The sequence below is a fragment of the Peromyscus maniculatus genome, chromosome 1 (assembly GCF_049852395.1).
Source record: "Peromyscus maniculatus bairdii isolate BWxNUB_F1_BW_parent chromosome 1, HU_Pman_BW_mat_3.1, whole genome shotgun sequence".
NCBI lineage: Eukaryota > Metazoa > Chordata > Mammalia > Rodentia > Cricetidae > Peromyscus > Peromyscus maniculatus.
In genome coordinates, this window is record NC_134852.1 from 190,093,968 (window position 1) to 190,111,262 (window position 17,295).

A 17,295-nucleotide genomic window follows, 5' to 3' on the forward strand; every position below is an offset into this window, starting at 1 on the left:
ATTATCTATTACGTCATTGTTTTCCCACACACGTCCAGGTTTTGTTTAGAGGTTTTATTGAGTATGGAAATAAACGAGTGACCACAGGCTGCAAGCCGCAGGAAAAAACAGTGGACCCCAGCTGCTATGACAAAAGCTTCTACTTGGAAAGGTCAAGTCTTGGTAATGTTTTAGCTTTGGTATATATATTAGCTGATTCCTACAATGATTTTCTTGTGTGTTTCCAAGAACGCCTAAGTGTATTTATCTAAAATACCAATCAAGCATCCAAGGCCAAAAGACCTAAACTAAGGTAACACCCTTATAGAAACAACACCTGTCTCCTAGGTCAGGTGGATAGCTTTATTTCTTGTGCAATTTTTAGCTGAGACCCTCCTCCTTTTCTTTCTTTCTTTCTTTCTTTCTTTCTTTCTTTCTTTCTTTCTTTCTTTCTTTCTTTCTTTCTTTCTTTCTTTCTTCTCTTCCTTCCTTCCTTCCTTCCTTCCTTCCTTCCTTCCTTCCTTCCTTCCTTCCTTCCTTCTCTCTCTCTCTCTCTCTCTCTCTCTCTCTCTCTCCTCCTTCCTTCCTTCTTTCTTTCTTTTTTCTTTTTTGTTTTTTCGAGACAGGGTTTCTCTGGAGCCTGTCCTGGAACTCACTCTGTAGACCAGGCTGGCCTCGAATTCACAGCGATCCGCCTGGCTCTGCCTCCCTAGTGCTGGGATTAAAGACGTGTGTCACCACCGCCTGGCGAGACCCTCTTATACAGCCTTACTGACATTATAGACTGCTAACTTCTTACTGAACCACTTCTAGGAATGTAGACTGAGCACATAAATTTTCCTTCTTGATATACTAACTGATCATTAGCTCTCAATTGACCTCCTCCTTTAACCACTCCCTTTTTGGGTTGTAAAAGAAAGCCCAATGGTCACTGCCTGAGGAAAATTCTTACCTGTCTTTATGACCCTGTAGGAATTCAAGCCTGGTGACCTGGCTGGAGGAGGAGGATTGCTACTCTGGGGTTTATAACTGGATTCCTGAGATAAGATGAGATTTTATCTGTTGAGTGTTGCGCTAGAACATGGCAATATTCAATAAACGAGCTGTTTTATTGACTCTGTTATCAGAATGCATACAGAAACTTCACATGTCTGGCTTGCATTCCCGCATTGTGTGTGAGAGACCCACAGCTTGGCATGGCTGGCTTTGTGAATTGCTCTTCTCAGGTCAGATGTTCCTCCTCTGTAGCCAGTGCTTCTTGAGGCCTGCTCAGGTGGCCCTAGCCTCGGCCTTATCTCTGGTCCCAGTGCGTGGCACCAACTCTATAGTAAGAGAGTCGGTAAATGCACAGGAGGGATTTTTATTGCCTCTCTGGGGAGCGTTAAACTACTGGGAAGAAAACCTTTGGAAAGCACAGTGGAAAATGCAAGGATCTAAGCCACCTTTACCAAGTCCTGGTAGCTCAGGCTGCTACATTCCAGGTTAAAAAGGAACAAGCGAGCCAAATATTTGCGTGACCGTCTTTAGCCTCAGACACCTGGTTTGGAAACACACTCGTGTCCTGTGCTGCATTAACCCTTCAGAAAACCCAGGAAGGAAATACAGTGTGTGTGAGAGGCCAGAAAAGGGTGAGCGCCTGGCTTCTTCAGGTCAAACAGCAGGCTGTAAACGACTCTTTTCAAAACACATTACTTCCCAAGATTGTAGCCTGACACAAAAGAAGGTATACACAGCGGTTGTTCCCAGCAAGGATTATACTATATGGCTATTAGGGGGAACAGAAGCAGCCCGATTCTCACCAATGACAGGAAATGAGGGCAAGTAAAGATAACAGGTCTTTGAATTAGAGAGCCTTTAAACACACATCCTGGCTTCACAGCTTTAGTAAGTGAATGAGAGTTATGGATCGTAGCCTTTAAGCTATACCCCTGAGCATACACTCTGCCTGGGCGGGGCAGGCTCTCGCTTCCTCATACCTTTGCCTCCTGCCTCAGGTTGAGTTACTAGTAAGATCTGTACTGGGATTGGCTCACCACTTCAGCCTCTTACAAGTAACCTACTTGATAGTCTTGGACATACATACCTTCAGTTTTGGGGACCAAGGCTGCATTGCCTTTGGGGGCCGAGGAAGGGAGTTTGCAAGCCCTAGCCAACTTGGGCCAGCATGTGTCTGTTTTGTCCTGTTTGTCAAGGACAAGCTCTCTGAACAGGCTTGATTTGATTCAACAAGTCAGAGAATGAGTCCAGAGGGAAGGGGAGAAAACAACCCTAAACCCAAAAGATTGCTTGTCACGTAGATAAGCACCTGGTTGTGGGCCTGGGTTCCCGCTCTGTTGCAGTTACCTGCATTTATTATGTACCCAGCCTTGCCTTGCCCCCTCCTTGGAATGGGAGGGAGCAGAGAGGAGAAGTTAAGTCAGGAAACCGTCATGACATTTTAAAAACTTAATGTGGTTAATTCAATTAGCCCGCTGACTTTCCTACACATAACCAACTGGTTGACTGGCCACAAGAGGGCTGTTTTTTTTTTTTTTTTGTTTTATTTTATTTTTAAGACAAGGTCTCACTATATAACCTTGACTGGCCCAGAAATCATTATGTAGACCAGGCTGGCCTCAAACTCACAGAGATCTGCCTGCCTCTGGCTCCCTAGGGCTGGGATTAAAGGCGTGCACCACCGGCTCAACACCATTTCATTGCTTGCATTAGTTCGGGGGCATGTGGCTGTAAACCTGGGTTAACTGTTTTCTCCCTTCGTGACTCAACAAAGGGTATGATCCTTCTTGTGTTAGCATTGTTTCTTTTCTGACCATTACAGCAGGGAAAAAAGAAAACCCAGAACGCCTGATATAGAGGCTGTTAAAAGATTAAATGAGATCATTTGTGTGAAACACTAACCTGATGCCTGGCACAGAAAAAGGAAGTATTCTAGTGTAGCAACTGTTATCTATCTGTCTGTCTATCTATCTATCTATCTATCTATCTATCTATCTATCTATCTATCTATCTATCTACCTATCTGAGACAGGGTTTGTCTTAGTGTTTTCTATGGCTGTGATGAAGCATCATGACCAGGCCAGGCATGGTGGTGCATGCCTTTGATCCCTGCACACAGGAGGCAGAGGCAGGTGAACATCTGTGAGATTAAGGCCTGTCTGGTCTACAGGACAGTCGGGGCTACATAGAGAGATCCTGTCTCAAAAAGAAAAAAAAGAAAAAGAAAAAAGAAAAAAAGAAACATCATGACCAAAAGCAACTTGAAGAGGAAAGGGTTTATTTCATCTTGCATTTCCTTATCATAGTATGTTATCAAAGGAAGTCAGTGCAGGCACCGAAGACAGGAACCTGGAGGCAGGAACTGATGCAGAGGCCATGGGCAATGCTCCTTACTGGCCTGCTCCCCACAGCGTGTTCAGCCTGCTTTCTTCTGTCATCCAGAACCACCTACCCAGGTGTGGCCCTGTGGGATGGGCCCACCCATATCAATCACTAATCAAGAAAATGCCCCACAGGCTTGTCTACAGGCCAATGTGGTGGGGGCATTTTCTCAGTTGTGGGTTGTTTTTCCCCAAATGACTCTAGCCTGTGTCAGGTTGACATTTAAAGCTAGCCAGCACAGGGTCTCACTATGCAGCCTTGGCTGACCTTGAACTTGCTTTATGAATCCAGCTGGCCGCAGACTCACCTGCCTCTGCTGGAATTAAAGGTGTATGCCACTATGCCTCATTGTGAGCTGAACTCTGTAGCTCACAGATACCCCAGCTGGCTCCAGGATCATCTATGGAGTTTTGTACATTTCTAGTTGATAATGATGTTTCTGTTATGTAGGTGATGGTCTGAATTCCTGCTGTGTTTTACCTGAATTATAAACACAAGCATAGGCTCCTACAGGCAAGAGATGTCTAAAAACTTAAAAATACATGTAGAATAACTGTTCTTTTTGCAATGCAATTCATCTGCATTGTTCTTTTAAAAACAGAAGAACATTTGCAAGAAGAAAAAAATTATCAGTGGTTGTTCTACCATTCAGAGATTACCATGTCCACATTTTATGGAAATTCTACATGTTTTATGAATTTTCACCTAATTATATAAAAAACCCGCATCGTTAACTAGTCTTCAATGTCATGTTTAATGGCACCAGAGGGTTCTATCCATGGCACTTTATGTATTTAAATGTGGATGTCTTCTAATATGGACATTCAGATGTTTTCAGCTTTTTCACTAATCTACTGACATCATTATCAAAAAAATTGAAAAATTGGGATTCTAAGACACGCTTTCTTTCCAGTTTCTGTGACATGATGCCACCTCTCAGGAATTTAGACATTCCCTCCATCCAGAGCAAGCACCAAAGACACTCCTTCAAAGGTTAGGATGTTAAATTCCTGCCTCTTTCCCAGCCAGAAGAGGCAAAATTGGGGTCATTTTCATGACAGCTATTACTGTGTGTGAGGTGCTCCAAGCAGACACTCCCACCCTTTCCCCTAATCATAGGCAATTTCCTCGGGCAGCATCAGCCTCACCTTTCATGGGGATGTCAAATGGGCCATCCAAATAGACGGTTCCCAAGACCAGGGGACAGTTCACCACACTCCAGCACTTTCATGCAATGTCTCACCTTCTGCTGCGGGAGAGGCCGTTGGGGAAGTCTTTTCCAGTTAACTGGGACTTGAGCTCATTTGAGGGGCATTTATGTGCCTTTGTGTGCAGCTGAAGATAGGTCATTTTTTTTCCAAGAGAATTTCAGAGGGGTTTGGAAGGATGAGATGAACTGTTAGGTAGAGAGAAATGCCTCAGCAAAGCATACAAGAGGTCCACACAAAAGTGGCTTGACTTTTCCAGCCTAGTTATAGCCTAGGCTAACTCTTGGAGTGGCTGCCAGTAAATGAGGGTCGTCCTCTGGACCTTCCATGCTATTTCACTGTCCCCAAGCACTTAGGAACATCACTGACTTCATGGGGGACCTCAGGTTCCCAATGAACCAGTTGCTATGACCAATTTTTAGGGACATCCCTCTCATAGGCTAGAAGTGGGCACAGACCTTTGTCCCTGAGGAGGGGAAGGTTCTTCTTCCTGCTGATTGAATGTTGTCTATAGGTAGACAAAGGTTATTGTTGTCACAAAGCACTGTCCTGGGTTTAAAAGCTGGTATTCCAGGGAGATTGGGTCAGGGGAACCTAGAAGGATGAGAGATTATTGAACACCTAGTTATACTTGAATTTCAAGGCTGAAGGTGTAGGGCAGTGGTGGAGTATTTTCATAGCTCTGGGCTCAATCTCTATCACAAAAAAAAAAAAAAGTAGAATTTCAGACAAACAATAAAGTTTTATGTTAATTGTGTCCCTTGCAAATGGAAATCCCAGAGCACACAGCATCTTCTAGTTACAGTTTCCCCCCATCTCCCACACTGGGAAAAAGCTCACCTTTGTACCTTTGAAGGGCACAAAGCTCACTCATAATGACAGGTGTGTGAGTCCCCTTGAGAGAGGCCAGCTAGGCTAGGGTGTTCCGCTCCTGGAGGCCACCAGGCTGAACATTGACAGAATGTGTGACTGAGTGTTAGCCAGTGCGACCGTTGAGTGAAGACCATCAAGAGAGGTGACTGCTGTGGCAAATTCACAGTGCCAGGCCCTGGGCGGGCACAGTGTGTGCCGGCGTTCACTCAACTTCCGTTCACTCAAGAAAGCGTTCAACAAAGAACATTGTTCTCGTTACCAGTGTTACTCGATGGAGCCTTAAAAATGGGTTTCATCAGTGACACAGGGCTACGTCCCCTAGTAGTTTAGTCTTTGTGCAAATCCTTAGTTCTTTCCTTAGGAAAACGTCTAAAATTTCACTGATGAGAAAGATAAGGTTTCAAGTGACAATGTCATAGCGCAGCTGGTTTGTGGGAGTTGGTTGTTAAATTTTCAGTAATGTTGCCACCCGGCTGCTGGACATTACTATTATTAAAAATCAAATTATATAAATTTACGATTAAATGACACGCTGTGTGTTAGCCGTTCATTTAATGTCATAAATACTCAAAACTCAGCACTTCTTGGAGGTGTGCTGATGCATGCCTATAATCCCAGCACTAGGAAGGCAGAGGCAGGAGGATTGCCACAAGTTCTAGACTAGCCTGGGTTTCTAAGTAAATTCTCAGACAGACAGAATTACACACAGTGAGGCCTTATTTCAAACAAACGAACACAGGCCTCTCATTATTTCCTATTTTTTTTAACCTGCACTCTCCCAGTATCCAAACTCTGAAGGTCACTTGTGTCTTTTGTAGGTGTCCAGTGGAAAGACCGGGAGGTGATGGGCTTCTGATGCCTGTTACTAGTACAGTGTTCAGAACAATGATAATGCAAGTGTCACAGGATTAACCCAGATTCTTTCCTAGACATTTGCTAGCGGGGATATTTACACCTTTGAAAAGAGCAGATTCCGAAACATAAGGGATTATGTGTTACCTGATGTTAGTTTTTTGTTTTTAACATCACTTCTGAGAGGTGAGCTAGCTATGTGGATGGTGACTGAACTGAGCACGGAATCCATTTTTTCCTGACACAATCAGTCTGTTTTGGACTATGCTTGGAAAATTTATTTTAAAGTCCTTCCCTATGTTCATATTCTAACAGCTATTAAATATCTCTCACCAGTCTTCACCCAAAAGGATCAAAGTGTTTCTAGGCTACCTAGAGTCATAGACCATCATTCAACAACCATTTTTTGAGACCCCCTGAGTCCTAAATACCAGAAGACGCAGACAAGGGAGACATAGAGTGGTCTCAAACAGGGGTGCCCTACATCATAGGAGACAGTACTGCTCCACAAATAATTGCTTGGATTAGATTAAATAATAAATATAAATTTTATGTGAGTATATGTGTATGTGTTTATGTATGTATTTATGTATGTGTTTGTGTGTGTCTGTTTATATGTGTATATGTGTGTGTGTTTACAGTGCACATTCGGATATGCATGCCTGTGGAGGTCAGAGATCAACCTCAGATATCAATTCCTCAGGAGTTCTCCATGTTATTTTAAATAACACTTTATTATTTGTATGTGTATGAGCATGCCTGTGAGTTTATGTGCACCCTATGCATACAGGAGCCCAAGGGTGACAGAAGGAGGTGTCAGGTCCCCTGGAACTGGAGTTACAGGTGGTTGTAAGCCTCCACCTAGGTGCTGGGAATCGAACCCAGGTCCTCTGCAAGAACCATCTCTCCAACCCCTCCACTTTGTTTCTTAAGACATGGTTTCTCACTGGCCTGGAGCTCATGTAACAGGCTAGGCTGGCTGTCCAGTGAGCCCCAGGTACTTGCCTGTACCTGCTTCCCAGCCCTGGGATTACAAATACATACATCCCACCATGCTCAGCTTCCACGTGGGTTCTGGGAACTGAACCCAGGCCTTCAGGTTTATGTCAAGTACTTTACTGACGGAGCTCTCTCTCTCCAGACCCTAGGTTTGTGTTTTTAACAAGTTATTAAAATGTAAATTAGGAATATAAATTGTGACCTGTGTATATGCACACACACACACACACACACACACACACACACACACACACACACTAATGACTTTTCTATTGTGTTATGGTTTATAGCTAAAATTTTAGCCTGTGTAATGGCTCCTATCTGCAATCCCGGCATTCAGGAGGCTGAGGCAAGAGGATCCCTGTGAGTTCAAGGCCAGCTTGGGCTAAAGAGACAGAAACTGTTTCAAGGAGTAAAACCAGGGCTGGCAGAATGGCTTGGTGGTGTGAACACCTACTGCCAAAGCCTGCTGTCCTCTGTTGAAGAATCCTGGAGCCCGTGTGGTGCAGAGAGAACCAGGAAGTTTGGAACCGGGTCCTACAGTAGAAAAGCTTAAGAAAGGCAGTTCGGGCCCCGACTTACCTCTTGCCAGTTCCTGGGCAAGTGACTATACTTAACTTCTTTAAATGTCGATTTTTCTTGAGACGATAATAATAATAATTCCCTCATAGGCTTCATGTGAGGATTAAATAATAATCCATGTGGAGAGTTAATGCTCAGCATATAAAACCTTAACCAAAACAAAACTTGTAAAACTGCCCTGGAAAGGAAGGCCCAGATGATTAGAATTACCATGGCATGCTGTCATTCCCTTGGATGGGTCCTGTTTGCTCTGGGGTGTGCTACTTCTGAGCTTGAAGTGAGGTTTATACTGGCTCTCGGCAAATGCAGGCACTTTTCTGCCTTAGAGTATTTTTAGCTGTTAGCTGATAGGAAGTACTTGAGACTGTCCTGTCAGCACCACACACACAGAGTTCTTTTCTGCTCTTCTGTCCTTGTCCTCTTGCACCCACCCCGCCTCACCTCTGACTCATACCTTCCTGTAATCTCATTTCCAGCTCCAGCCGTCCCTGGGAGGCCCTCACTCAGGTCACCAGAGATCTTCGGACTGATCCTTATGGCTATCGACACGGGGAATTCCTTCCATCTTTAGACAAGGGTTAGCTGGCTTCGTTATTTAGGTGTGGTGGCTTTTAGCTTGTAGAGGAAGCCCAGGCTGGAAGGTTCAAGGAGTGACGTTTGGTGGGGGAAAGGTGGATTGGCGAAAGTTGTAATTTGCCTTTTATTTTTATTTGTTTGAGATTGACTACAAGGGATTTTTTTTATTAAGAAATTTTTTATTCATTTTACATACCAGCCACAAATCCCCCTCTCTTCCCTCTTCCCACTCCCCAACCTTCCCCCTGCCAGCCCACCCCCCATTCTCTCCTCTGACAAGGTAAGGCCTCCCTTGGGGAGTCAGCAGAGCCTGGTAATTCAGTAGAGGCAGGTCCAAGCCCCTCCCCCTGCATCAAGGCTATGTCAGGTGTCCCACCATAGGCAGTGGGCTCCAAAAAGCCAGCTCATGCACCAGGGATGGATCCTGATCCTACTGCCAGGGGGCCCCTTAAGCAGACCAAACTACACAACTGTCTCGATTATGCAGATGGCCCAGTCCAGTCCCGTGGAGGCTCCACAGGTGTTGGTCTAAATTTCATGAGTGCCCACTAGTGTGGTTTGGTTGTCTCTGTATGTTTCCTCATCATGATCGTGACCCGCCTTGCTCATAGAATTCCTCTTCCCTCCTTTTGACTGGACTCCTGGAGCTCAGCCTCATGCTTGGCTGTGGATCTCTGCATCTGCTTCCATCAGTTACTGGATGAAGGCTCTATGATGACAGTTAGGGTATTTACCAATCTGATTACTGGGGTAAGCCAGTTCAGGCACCCTCTCCACTATTGCTAGTAGTCTAAGCTGGGGTCATTCTTTTTTTTTTTTTGAGACAGGATTTCTCTGTGTAGCTTTGGAACCTGTCCTGGCTCTCACTCTGTAGACCAGGCTGGCCTCGAACTCAGAGATTCACCTGGCTCTGCCTCCTGAGTGCTGGGATTAAAGGTGTGCGCCACCACCGCCCAGCTGGGATCATTCTTGTGGATTCCTGGGAACTTCCCTAGCACCTAGTTTCTCCCAATCCCCATGATGTCTCCCTCTATCATGGTATTTCTTTCATTGCTCTCCCACTCCGTCCATGTTCCAGCTTAACCATCCCATTCCCTTATGTTCTCATCGCCCATCCCCTGCCCTCTGTTGTTCCCCCTCACCCCCAGTTCACTCATGGAGATCTCATCTATTTCCCCTTCCCAGGGTGATCCGTGCGTTCCTCTTAGGGTCCTCCTTGTTAGCTAGCTTCTCTGGAGCTGTGGATTGTAGTCTGTTTACTCATTGCTTTACATCTAGCATCCACTTATGAGTGAGTATATACCATGTTTGTCTTTCTGAGTCTGGGTTATTTCACTCAGGATGATATTTTCTAGTTCCATTCATTTAGAACCTGGAAACCACCTAGATGCCCTTCAAACGGAGAATGGATAAAGAATGCAAGGCATTTTGGAGTGGAGTTTTGCCATGTTTTCATTTTGTTTCGTGTTTGTAAAGCAAAGTGCCTTTTTATGGCAGCCTTAGTGACCTACACAGTCAGACTTTATGTAAAGCTGTTCACTCTTCATTGATCTTTTGTTGCTTTTCTCTTTTAAATCCCAAATGTTCCTCTGGGAATAATTTTCCTGGTTAAGGTCTATCCTCTTAAGGGTTGGAGAGATACCTCAGTTGGTAGACTGCCTACCTAGCATGCACAGAGCTCTGGGTTCTATTCCCAGCACCACATAAACTAGACGTGGTGACCCATGCTTGTAATCTCAGCGCTCTGGAGGCTGAAGCAGGAGGATCAGAAGTTCAAGGTCACCCTAGTTCCACAGAACATTTGGGGCCAGCCTGGGCTACATACAATCCTGTCTCAAAACAAACAACAAACAAAGAGAGAGAGAGAGAGAGAGAGAGAGAGAGAGAGAGAGAGAGAGAGAGAGAGAGAGAGAGAGAGAGAGAGAAAGAAAAGGAGGAAAGGGAGAAAGAAGAGAAAACCTTTTATCCGTTGTCTTGGGAGTTGGGCTCTCTGAATACAGACTCTAAGGTTGGAAATACTTTTCTCTCAGCACTTTGAAGACTTCACTTGCCTGTCCGCTGATGCCTCCTCCTCTGTTGGGAGCCTCCAGTTAGTCTAATTCCCAAGCCTTTGAAGGGCTCCGTCATGTCTGCACTGGATTACTTCTAGCTCTTCTTTAAGTTTACCTTGCTTGGAATTTACTGGAATTCCTGAGGAAAGGGCTGGAAGTGTGTGCCAATTTTGGAAATTCTCAGCATCCTCTCGTCTGGAAAACGTCCCTGGAATAACATCCAGAAGCCCTTGGACACTCCTTGCTGTCTCTTGCTCCTGTGCTTTCTCCTCCATATGTCTTTTTAATACTTTCTGTTGTCTTTTGTGTAATGCTTTCAAGTGTATTTGTTTCTTTGGCTGCAACTTGCCCTCATCTACCAGTGGGTTAATCAGTCCACTGACTTTTTAAACGTTAATTTTATTTTTAGATCTACCTTTTAAATTTGCATTTTTTTTAAATCTTAAACTAAATATTTGAAACACCGAAATGCATATTTTAAAAAACCCCACATTTTAGAGCTGGAGAGATGGCTAATGAGCACTTACTATTCCAGCAGAGGACCTAGATCTGGTTCTCAGCACCCACATGGAGGTACACAAACATCCGTAACTCCTGTTCCAGGAGCTCTAATGCCCTCTTCTGGTCTCCTTGAGCACTACATGTACATGGTACACATACATACATACATACATACATACATACATACATACATACATACAGGTAAAACACTCAAACACATAAAAAGAAATCTTAAAATATTAAAAATAAGAACCCCTCACTCACACTGTGTTTTGAACTCAATAGCACTAACACCTGAAATCTGTCTATCATATTTTTTATTTCTGCTAACTCTTAGTGGTTTCCTTTTACTTTATGTAATTTTATTGTAAACTTATTTGTTGTGGTGGTTTGAATAAAAATGGCCCCCATAGGGAGTGGCACTATTAGGAGATATGGCTTTGTTGGAGGTAGTATGTCACTGGGGGTGGTCTTTGAGAACTCAAGTGCTTCCTGTTGCCTGCCAATCAGCTATCTCTCCAGTACCATGTCTGCCTGCATGCTGCCATGCTTCTCACCATGATGACAATGGACTAAACCTCTGAACTGTAAGTCAGCCCCAACTAAACGCTTTCCTTTAGAGTTGCCATCATGGTGTCTCTTCACAGCAATAGAAACCCTAAGACAGCTGCTGAAAGACTTTGTTTAAAATTCTCTTTGCACTTTTTTGGGGGTTGGGCAATATGGATATTCTAATTTGTAACCTAAATCTCAAAGGAAGTTGTATTGTTCCTGTTGATTTTAATGCTCCAATTTTCTTTGTTGTATGCAACTGTGGAGTGGGCTTTCTTGTAGTTCATTCACCTTTTTCTAAGGGTCTGCTTGAGTCCTGGCTTTCTATAGGGTGGTGTGTCTCTTCATCCTATAGAGTCTATAGCGTATAGTATATACAGTGTATAGTACAGACAGTATGGGAAGCGCCCCTAAAACTATGAAGTATGCAGTGACAACCTCACTCTCTAGCTTGGTCTCCTACTACAGCCTCAGGCTCAGAAACAGCAGAGGCCTGAGTTTTAGCTTTACCTTCTCTGTTACTCTACAGACCTGGTCAATAATGGTCTAAAAACATTAAGCAGTAAATTCCAGAGATGAGCAATTTCTGTTTGTAATCGTGTGCTGTTCTGAGCAGTGTGGGGAAAGCTCACACTCTCCTGTCCCATCCTGCCTGGGACATGAGTCACTGGATCATCCATCCATTCTGCTTGTCAGTCACCCAGTAGCCATTGTCCATCTTCGGAATGACATGGTAGACAGTGCTGGTGTTCAAGTAACACTTATTTTATTTACTATTGGCCCCGAAGTATAAGAACATTGATGCGTGCAGTGTAGACTTGCCACAGAGAAGCTATGAAGTGCTTCCTTGGGAGGAAAAGAACAAGAATCATGTAGTGACCTTGCAAGGGCTATGATGAGAGTGAATCTTTAAGGCTCTGAAACAACTGAGTGTACAGTGCTTGCCTAGCCCTCGAGGTCTATTCTCAGCACCACATGCACATACACACACACACACACACACACACACACACTCATACACACACACTCATTCACTCACACACACACTCTCACGTACATACTCATATACACACCCTCACACACAGAGGTGTGCATTCATGCAAGTACACATATATGCATACATGCATGCACACACACGCATGTAAACAAGATTCTGACATTATGAAAAGGAAAACATCATGCTTGTTATTTTTTTTTTGTCATGCCTTAAACTGCAAAACATGTGGCTATGACATGTGACAAATGTTTAGTTAAAATAGAAAAAAAAGTATTAGTATAGAGTGGATGCTATTTGTAGTTTCCGGCACTACCTGGGGTCTTGAAACATACTCGGTGTACCCTTATTTTCTTGGAAGCATGTTTTTAAAGATGGCTTTCTGGATTTTGTTTTAAAAAATTTAACCCCTGAGCTGTAGTGTTTCCAGATATGAAACTCACTTAATGAAAATTCACTTTCTAGGGAATGTGGCTCCGTTAGCTGATTGCAATCTTAGGCTGAAGCCATGTGATACACATTTCCAGAGTCCTTCACATTGTGCTAAGAAACAGCAGGGATGCTTGGGAGACATGAGCGGCTCCTCTTAATAATTAGAAATTCACAGGGCCTGTAGGTAAGTAGGTAAAAGCCACTTGCTGCCAAGCTGGAGGACCTGAGTTCTTTCTCCAGAGCCCACATAGTGGAAGGAGAGGCGGCTGCCCGCTGTCCTCTGACCTCTGCGCTTTCCTGCTGTGCTGTGGCGCTCACAGATCCCTCTTCCCCACAGAAATGTACAAACTGCTCTTGTAGACTCAGATTCTTTCTGTTTGTTTTTGTATTTTTTTTAAAACAAAAACCAAAACAAAACATCAACAAAAGCCACCCATGAAACCAGGGTATTACATATGACCCTGGACTCCTGATGCCTATGCCTCTACACCTCAAGTACTGGAAGGGTCAGGACCTTAGATTGGCTTTTTGGTTGTAGATGAGTTGACTGATGGCCACAAAGGACAGGTCGTTCAAGGTCACAAAGCTTGTGAATAGTATCTGGGGTGTCCTCAATGATATAAATACATACATTTATTTTAAAATTGTTTATGAATTCATTATGTTTTTTGTTTACCGAGCATTTGTGAAGCATGTTTTCTATGGGAGCGACTGGGACATGCTTCCACTATTAGGGACTCAGTCCTGGGATAATGAACTCCTGGACTCTCTCCACAGCACTTCGTGATACTAGTGAGGTCTGTGGCCCGTGGTAGGAAGGTGATGAAGCAGACATCCGTGTAGACGCCATAGGGCACAGGCTGGGAGTGGCTGAGTTCCGAGTCTTTATGTGTGGGACCATTTCCCAGGGAAGAAAACACATCTGTGGGAACTGGCTACCTGAGCGGCTTTGAGTCTCACCATGATAGATGCATGCCAGGTATCAGACTCAATCTGAGACTCAGTTTCCTCTTCTGGAGATAAGAGTTACTACTACTAAGCACCAAGTACTCGAAAGTATCCTTGCCTGTAAGAACACATACGAAAATGAGTCAGAAAAAGAATTCCCAACACATCATACGTAATAAGGAAAAGTAATAAAGAAAAATCATTCTTAATTCAGAATACTGACAAGTCCATCTGGGTCCGTGTTTTCCTGGAATGAGTATTTTTACAGACTAATGTACACGGGAAAGATAGACTAGTTATTCCTGCAAGCTCAGTGAGCTTTAATAAGAGAAGTTTGTTGGGGAGTACGGTGTCATATGCCTGTAATTTCAGCACTGGGGAGGTGGAGGCAGGAGGATCACAAAGAGCTATATAGTGAAACCCTGTCCCAAAGAGAAGAGGAGGATAGGGGAACAATGATCCTTATTTTGGAGTGAGTACTGGAGACTCAGGAGTAGAGAAAGCAATACAGTTTACTAAAGTCAGGCATCATCAACCTGGACAAAAAAGGCTGGCTAGCACACTGACTGAGTGCAGGGACAGTTTGTACGCCTCAAAGTATTCTCCTACCCCCCCTTGTTTGCATAATGGGGGGAAGGTAATTGTCCACATTATCTAGGGCTTATCTTCTCTTCTGTAACTTAGGTTTGCCTTTTCACAAACAAACAAACAAACAAACAAACAAACAAACAAGCAAACTGTGGTGGGCTCATCTCTGTGTTTTACATACGGTTTCTTTCAAAGCTGATCAGACGCTTGACCTTGCCGAGCAGAGTTGGGGTGGGGGAAGAGCCAGCGAGTATTAGCAGGGATGCAGTGGTCTCTGTTCATTTGCAGCTGGACCTAAGCTGGCTTGAGTTACCTTTGAAAATTAACCAACACGTTTTATTTCTAACAGAGGAAAAGAGAAGGAAAAGGAAGACTGAAGCTTTCTCTCAGGGGTCATTCCCCAGATGGAGGCTGCGGTCTGGTAGATCACACAGCTATGTGGAGGCCAGAGTCATTCATGGGAGACTTAGGTATACAATCATAAAATCTTACAGGACCTTGGTGTTGGGAACCTGATGTTTGGAACCCAATCCAGTTTGAACAGTAGGAACCAATAAAGAAGAGGCTGGGGAGATGGTCAGTGGGTAAAGCACTTGCTGGGCAAACATGAAAACCGGAGTTTAGGTCCCCAGAACTCAGGTGAAGATGAGCTGAACACATCAGTGTGTGTCTGTAATCCCGGCATCCCGTGCTGGTCTGAGTGAGAAAGGCTCCCACAGGCCCATATACTTGAATGCTTGGTTCATAGTTGGTGGAACTGTTTTGGGAAGGATTAGGAGGTGTGGCCTTACTAGAGGAGGTGTGTCACTGGGGGTGAGCTCCGAGATTTCAAAAGCCCACACCAGGCCCAGTCGTTCTCTCTCTGCCTCCAACTTGAGGATAGGATGCAAGATCTCAGCTATTGCTCCAGCACACACCTGCCGGTCTGCTGCCTTGCTTCCCACCATGATGGGTGTGGGACTTGTGGTGATATTTTATTTGTGCTGAAATGTGGTGACATTTTATTTGTATGTTAATAAATAAAGTCTGCCTGGAGATCAGAGGACATAGCAAGCCGTTTTAAGTAAACACAAAAGTTAGGCAGTGTTAGCACACACCCTTAATCCAATCACTTGGCAGGCAGGGTCTCTGTGTGTTCAAGGCCATACTAGGGAACAGAGCCAAACGTGGTGACACACGCCTTTAATCCCAGTACCAACCATAGAGACCTGGAGGTCTGTACAGACAGGCAGTGACAAGGAAGTGAGGTAGCTGGGCTAAGAGCCAATGAGAGGGCAGAACAGCAAGGCACATTTTGGAAGCTGTGGCATGGTGAGGTAAGGTTAGCTGGTGGCTATTCCTATTTCCCTGATCTCTAAGGCTTTCACCGCTATATTTGGCTCCGTGTTTTTTATTTAATAAGACCGCTTAGAAATTTGTCTACATGCACTCACCCTTGGAAACTCTAAGCAGGAGCTCAGTTAAAAGCTTTCTTTTATGAGTTGCCTTGGTCATGGTGTCTCGTCACAGCAATAGAAGAGTAATTAAGACAACTCCCCTGGTAAAATAGGGAGAGACAGAGAATCACTTGAAGCTCTCAGGTCGGCTAGTCTGGTGTACCCATGGTGAACAGCAAGGTGGAGGGCAAGGACTAACTCCCAAAGCTGTCTCCTGACCTCAACATGTGCATGGCATGTATATATATGCCTGTACTCACACACACACACTCTCACACATCATACACACACAAAAGTGCACAGCACACACACTACTATACACACATAGCACACACACATAAACAAGCAACAAATAAAACCATTATCTCCATACCCCAGGGAACAGCCAAGGCTCACTGTTGATTGAATCTGTGCATTTAATTCTGCTCTCAAAGAAAATCTATATAAACGCTCAGGTAGCCAGGCCTGGTGGTACAGTCCTGTGCTCCCGACACTGGGGGGTGGGGGGGGTGGAGATAGCGATTCCGGTGTTGCTAGGGTCAGACCCTGAGTCCTGGCAGCCTGAACAAGCTGGGCTCCGTCACTGCTCAGCAAGCCAATTAAAGAGACCAAGTAGTAACGCAACGCGGAGAAAGGAGATGTATTTAATGCAGCCTCGCTGGGAAGAGGAACAAACACAAAAGTCCAGCGACAACCTCTTCTGCAAAGTCCATCTTTGGAGGCTAACCAGAGCAGAGATGCGTGCAATTGAGCAGGCCCATGGAGGTGTGGGCCCAGCCGTCACCGGCCCATGGTTGTCTCAGCTCCAGCTTTCCCCCAAGGCAGACTGACAAATTGTCCGAACTGGCACCAGGCTTCAACCTCCTCCCAGCATGAGACTTCTGGGGAAATGTCTTCCGGACGGTAGTTTCAATAGTCTGATAATCAAAGGGAAAAATGCAAGTGTCTCTTTTAGAATTTCAGTACTTTCATTCTTGCCAGAATGATTACAGCCAGAGGACCAGGAGTTCAAGGTCATTCCCAGCTACCCGGTGAGTTCAAAGCTAGCCCAGGCTACATGAGACCATATCTCAAAGAAAACAACTAAAACCGTAACCCTCCAACGTTGGAGCACAAGTTTCACGCATTTCAAAGTTTACAGTTCCAGCCATGGAAGTAGAAACCTGGACATGTCAGTTTGAGCAGCAGATGTGGGCGGGGCTTTGGCTGGCTGGGAAGCGTATGCAGGAGGTGGGTTCGAGGGCTACAGGTCGGTTAGAACGACTGCTTCTCTAGTACGTAGACCCTGCCGGGCCTGGCCGTGGAGTGCAGCATCCCAGAAGCATCCTACTGGGCCCAAGCTGCTG